A 6,569-nucleotide genomic window follows, 5' to 3' on the forward strand; every position below is an offset into this window, starting at 1 on the left:
GATCACTAGGTCAAGAGATCGAGACCATCCTGACCAACATGGTGAAACCCCGTCTCTACTAAAAATACAAAAATTAACCAGCCTTGGTGGCGTGCACCTATAATCCCAGCTAATCTCAGCTACTTGGGAAGCTGAGGCAGGAGAATCGCTTGAACCCGGGAGGCGGAGGTTGCAGTGAGTCAAGATCATACCACTGCACTCCAGCCTGGCAACAGAGCGAGACTCCTGTCAAAATAATAATAATAATAATAATAATAACAATAATAATAAAAATGTAAGCATCACAAATCCCCATTGACTAAACCCATAGCTAAGCCAATGGTGATATATGCACCCAATGGAATATTACTCAGCAATAAAAAGAAAGAACTATTGATATATGCTACAACTTGAATGAATCTCAAAAAACATCATGCTAGGTGAAATAAACTGTACACAAAATATTATACACTGCATGATTCCATTTATATTATATTTTGGAAAAGGCAAAACAATAATGACAGAAAGCAGATTCATGGTTGACTGGGGCCAGCAGTCAACCTAGAGGTGGGCAGGAGATTGACTCCAAAGAGGCAAGAGGAAAGTTTTGGGGGTGATTGATGGAAATGTTCTATATCTTGATTGTGACATGATCATGAAAACGTATACAATTGCCCCAAATAATTATACTATAAACATGAGATGAGTGAATTTCATTGCAGATAAATTATACTTCAATAAAGCTGAGTTTGTTTTTTTGTTTGTTTGGTTTTTGTTTTTATTTTGTTTTTTCCTGAAGTGCTGGGATTACAGACTTGAGCCATCGTGCCCAGCCCAATAAAGCTGAGATTTAATCCCAGCACTTTGTGAAGCCAAGGCGGGCAGATCATGAGGTCAGGAGTTCAAGACCAGCCTGACCAACATGGTGAAATCCTGTCTCTACTAAAAATACAAAAATTAGCCGGGTGTGGAGGCGCGCACCTGTAATCCCAGTTACTCAGGATGCAGTGAGCTAAGAGTTGCTCCACTGCACTCCAGCCTGGGTGACAAAGCAAGACTCTGTCTCAAGAAAAAAAAAAAAGCTGATGTTGAAGCATGGGAAGAAGACAAGAAGACATAGCCTCATTTAAGATTCCTAAGGCTGCCCAGAATTGTCTATCTCCTTTTTGTTGGTTGGTTGATTTGTTGGTTGGTTGTTTTCTAAGAGGCTTGGGGCCTTCAAGGGGAGAGAGTGGTGATGCTTGCCCTGAAAATAACAAGGATGTGCTACCCAGTCTGTTCACCATCACAATCAAGATACAGAACATTTCTATCACTCCTGAAGCGGGAGAAGACAGAGCTCAGACCCATGGGGGCAGGACAGAGAGAGCTTACCTGGATGTGGGAGGCCTGGGATCTACGACCCGGACAGAGAGAGCATTACCCTTGTGGGCCCCAGGGATCAGAAGCTTCCCCCAGCTTCTCTCTGGGAGCTGCCACTGATCTGCAGGCACATGTGCAGTGGGGCTCCAGCAGACCTTAAGAGCCAACCTGTACTCTCTGTTCCTGGGCAGATGAGACTGCTATTGCTTCTCACTGGTATTTTGCTTCCACTTTCTCACAGAACTCAATGTTAAGTTGGAACCTCTTTGAGGAGGCCCTGCTGGTCAGCAGGTTCTATTTTGCCAGGTGCTAGATGGAAGTTTGAGCCAAGTAATGGGACATGAAAACACATACAGAGAGAAACCCAGGTTCTTTGTCTGAGGGCTTCTTGGACACAGAGGCCAGCACAAAGGGCTTATGGTCATGACATCACAATGTTTCCAAGTGCCAGTCCTGTTTGTTTCCTTCATCGCTAGGCACATACAGGGTATTCACTGAGGACTTTGAGTTCTATTCCACAGGCAACACCATGACAAAATTGCCCCAGGCCCCAGTCAGATCACAAATAAAACTAAACCCAACTCACAAGATCCTCTCCTTCTACCCCCAATTACAAGGACTTAAATAAAATAAAAATAAAAGAAACCTCACTTCTTACACTAAATAACTTTTAAGAAAGTAAGCCCTATGAGGAAATGTTTCAGAATACAGTCAAGTGTTTTTTACTCAAAACAGGCTTTTTAAAAAGAGCTTTATCTTTTATTTGAAGGGCCTGATTCACGTTGAGGTGTGTAGTATGCTACTTCTCAAACAGAGATTTGGAGACCCTAGATTAAAACCAAGAGAGAATATATGAGAAGGGAAAAAATAAAAGATAAAAAAAACCTGAGGCTGGGTATGGTGGCTCATGCCTGTAATCCCAACACTTTAGGAGGCCAAGGCGGTTGGATCACTTGAAGTCCCACTTGAGGTTTGAGACCAGCCTGGCCAACATGGTGAAACCCTGTCTCTATTAAAAATACAAAAATTAGCCAGGTGTGGTGGCAGGTGCCTGTAATTCCAGCTACTTGGGAGGCTGAGGCAGGAGAATCGCTTGAACCCAGGAGGTGGAGGTTACTGTGAGCCGAGATCACACCACCGCACTCCAGCCTGGGTGACAGAGTGAGACTGCCTCAAAAAACAAAAACAAAAACAAAACTGAATGTGTCAGCAAATATTTGCTGAACCTGAAAGAAATTGTGTTATTTAAGATTAATTAATCAAAATGAATAAAATAGGAATAAACTTAACCAAGGAGGCAAAAGACTGTTGCAATGAAAACTGCAAAATATTACTAAAATAAATTAGACACAAATGAATGGAAAGACAGCTGTGTTCAGGGATTAGAAGACTCAATATTGTTAACATGTAAATACCTTCCAAAGTGATCCACAAATTCAATGTAATCACTATCAAAATCTCAATGGCAGAGATATTTTCTTTTTAGACTAGAAAAATACATCATAAAATTCATGTGAAAATCAAGGGGCCCCAAATAGCCAAAACGATCTTGAAAAAGAAGAATGAACTTGGAGATCTCACGTTTCCTGATTTCAAAACATTACAAACCTGTAGTAATCAAAATAATGTGATACTGGCATAAAGACAGACATTTATACCAGTGGGATAGAATAAAGAGACCAGACAGAAATCTTAAAATATATGGTCAAATGATTTTTAGACAAAGGTGCCAAGATCATTCAATGGGGAGAGGACATCATCTCAACAAATGGTGTTGGGAAAACCAGATATCCACATGCAAAAGAATGAAGTTAGACCCTTACCATACACCATATACAAAAATTAACTGGAAATGGATGAAAGATCCAAATGTAAGAGCTAAAAGTATAAAACTTTTAGCAGAAAACACAGGGGAAAGCTTCTTGCCAGGATGTGGCAATGACTTTTTAGCTGTGACACCAAAAGCACAGCAACAAATGTAAAGTAGATAAATGAAGTACATCAAAATTAAAAACTTCTGTGCATCAAAAGAAACAAAAGAGTGAAAATGCAACCTAAAGAATATAAGAAAATATTTGCAAATCACATATCTGATGAAGGATTAATATCCAGAATATATAAAGAACCCCTACAAGTCAACAACAAAACACTCCATTAAAAATGGGCAAAGAACTTAAATAGACATTAGGGAAATGCAAATCAAAACCACAATGAGATATCAGCTCACTCCCATTAGGATAGCTACTATTAAACACACACACACACACACACACACACAAACACACACAAGCCAGGTGCGGTGGCTTATACCTGTAAACCCAGCATTTTGGGACGCCAAGCCGGGAGGATTGCTTGGGCCCAGGAGTTCAAGACCTGCCTGGGCAACACAGTGAGACCCCTGTCTCTACAAAATATTTGAAAAATTAGCCAGGTGTGGTGGTACATGCCTGTAGTCCCAGCTACTCAGGAGGTTGAGGCTAGAGGACTGTTTGAACCTGAGAGGTCAAGGCTGCAGTGAGCCATGATGGTACCACTGCACTCCAGCCTAGACAACAAAGCATGACTTTGTCAAAAAAGACAAAAAAACAAAAAACAAAAACCCCAAAACAATAAAACAAATGAACAAATAAAAACCCCACAGAAAATAACAAATAGTGATGAGCATGTGGATAAATTGGAACCCTCATGCGTTGCTGGTGGTAATGTAAAGTGGTGCATCTGCTGGGGAAAACAGTATGATGGTTCCTCAAAATATTAAATACATAATTACCATAGGATCCAGCAATTCCCCTTTTGGGTATATACCCAACAGAATAGAAAGCAGGGTCATAAAGAGATGTTGTACACCCGTGTTCATAGCAGCATCATTCACAATAGCCAAAAGCTGGAGGCGACGCAAGTGTTCATTGATGATCAAAGGAGAGAGATGGATAAACAAAATTTGGCATATACATACAATGGGATATTAGTCTTAAAAAGGAGGAAAATTCTGACACATGCTACAACATAGATAAACCTTGGGGACATCATGTTAAATGAAATAAGCCAGTCAAAAAAGGCAAATACAGCCTGGGCACAGTGGCTCAACGCCTGTAATCCCAGCACTTTTGGAGGCTGAGGAGGGTGGATCACTTGAGGTCAAGAGACTAGTCTGACCAATGTGATGAAACCCCATCTCTACTAAAATAACAACAACAACAACAAAATTAGCTGGGCATGGTGGTGCACCCCTGTAATCCCAGCTACTCAGGAGGCCGAGGCGGGAGAATTGCTTGAACCCGGGAGGTGGAGGTTGCAGTGCACCAAGATCGTGCCACTGCACTCCAGCCTGGGTGACAGAGCGAGACTCCGTCTCAAAATTAAAAAAAAAAAAAAGGCAAGTAATGTAAGATATGAGGTCCCTAGAGTAGTCAAATTCATAGAGGCAGACATTAGAATGATGAGGGCCAGGGGCTGGGGGAAGGGGGAAAAAGGGAGTTATTGTTTAATGGGTATAGTGTTTCAGTTTTGCAGGATGAAAAGAGTTCTGGAGATTGGTTTCACAACAATGTGAATGTACCTAACACTATTAAACTGTATGCTCAAAAATGATTAAGATTGTAATTTTATCATGTTATCATAATTTTATCGTAAAATTTTATGTCATGTTTATTTTACCACCATTGAAAAAAATTAATTAAGCCCTCAAAAGTAGCTTGAGCTTAGGGGACCAAAAACCCAGTCTCGTTGATAACGTTCTCTGTGGTTCATCTCAGACGTGATTGTGCCTTTCAAGGTCAGCTTCCACCCAGGACAGGAGGTCTCGTGTCCTGCCTCAGAAACAAAGCCTCCCACAGGGAGGCAGAAGTAACTAAGAGCCCAAGTCCCAGGCGACTAGAAGGATGAGGAAGCCAGAACACATGTCCTTTCCAAAATAAACACTACCCCTCTTTGTTTCACTGCCAAAAACTCATGAGAGTCGTGAAGGCGGTGGGAGGGGAATCTTCTCCCAGAATATCTTCCCAGACCCCTCCTCTCCACTCAGGAGAACAAACACCAGAGAGAAGCCTGGAGGGGCTGTGTAGGGGAGCAGGATGCAAAGGATCCCAGTCGTCAGGAGGTAGGGAGCTGAGGCACAGTTCTTTGAGAGAATGCCTCAGATAGAGGCACGCCCTTTCCAGTTAGAGTCTCCAGAGATCACTTCAAAAAGGTCATTGACCAATGGGTGGGGGAAGTGCACTCCCCCACTCCCCAGGAAGCCTGTTAACCCTATTCATCATCAGGTGAGGGCCTCCTGGGGTAGCTTTCTGTGAACAGAATGGAGTCTCAGCCACCTCCCCAATCCTACCCCTTACCCCTACCCCTGTCAGGCCCCTAGGAAGTAAAAACGTAGCACTTTCGCAGAAGTATTTCTAGTGACAGCAGGAGACCACCCGCCCGCCCTTCCTCACACCATGAGGGCTGATGGGAACAAAGCTGAAGCACTAGGGAGTGAGAGCATTGGCAGTTTCCCAGACTACTAAGAACCTGAGCTCTCAGTGCTGCACATGGAACCCTACCTGTTTAGGCTAAGCATCCCTCAAACCGCCAAGCCCTAACCCACCAACACATGCCCCCCAACATAGAACATTGTGCATGTTCTCATTTAATAGCTTTACTGAGATATGATTTACTCACTATAAAATTCACCCACATAAAGTGTACAATTAAACGGTTTTTAGTATATTCAGAGCTCTACAACCATCACTGCTATCTATGTCCAGAATATTGCATCATCCCCAAGGAAAACCAGAAACCATTAGCAGTCATTCGCCATTTCTCCTTCTCCACTATCCCTTGGCAATCATTTTCTCTATGAATTTGCATATTCTGGACATTTCATATAAATGAAATCATAGAATATGTGGTCTTTTTTGTCTGGCTTCTTTCACTTAGCATCATGTTTTTGAGGTTCATCCATTTTGTAACATGAATCACTGCTTCATTCCTTTTTATGGCTGAATAATATTTCTTTTTTATGTTTACCAGTTTATTATAAAGGATATTACAAAGGATACAGATGAAGAGACACATAGGGTGAGGTATGGGGGAAGGGGCATGGAGCTTCTATGCCCTCCCTGGGCACACCACCTTTCAGGAACCTCCACATGTTCAGCTATCTGGAATTTCCGGGAACCCAGTCCTTTTGGTTTTTATGGAAGCTTCATGATGTCAGCATTCCTTCCCCCAGGATCCTGTCTGGAGAGGAT

The 6,569-nt window shown here is 42.2% G+C and overlaps 1 protein-coding gene across 1 annotated transcript in view; it reads right to left on the bottom strand.

Annotated features, from left to right (window-relative positions):
* Positions 1-1,720, bottom strand: part of MTM1 (myotubularin 1) — a 118,486-nt gene extending 116,766 nt beyond the window's left edge. Inside the window, exon 1 of the mRNA XM_011954659.1 lies at positions 1,354-1,720. The gene's annotated coding sequence lies outside the window, so the exon portion shown is untranslated. The remainder of the gene's footprint in view (positions 1-1,353) is intronic.
* Between the last annotated feature and the right edge of the window lie 4,849 nt (positions 1,721-6,569).

This window comes from Colobus angolensis, unplaced genomic scaffold (assembly GCF_000951035.1).
Source record: "Colobus angolensis palliatus isolate OR3802 unplaced genomic scaffold, Cang.pa_1.0 Scaffold389, whole genome shotgun sequence".
NCBI classification, from domain to species: Eukaryota; Metazoa; Chordata; class Mammalia; order Primates; family Cercopithecidae; genus Colobus; species Colobus angolensis.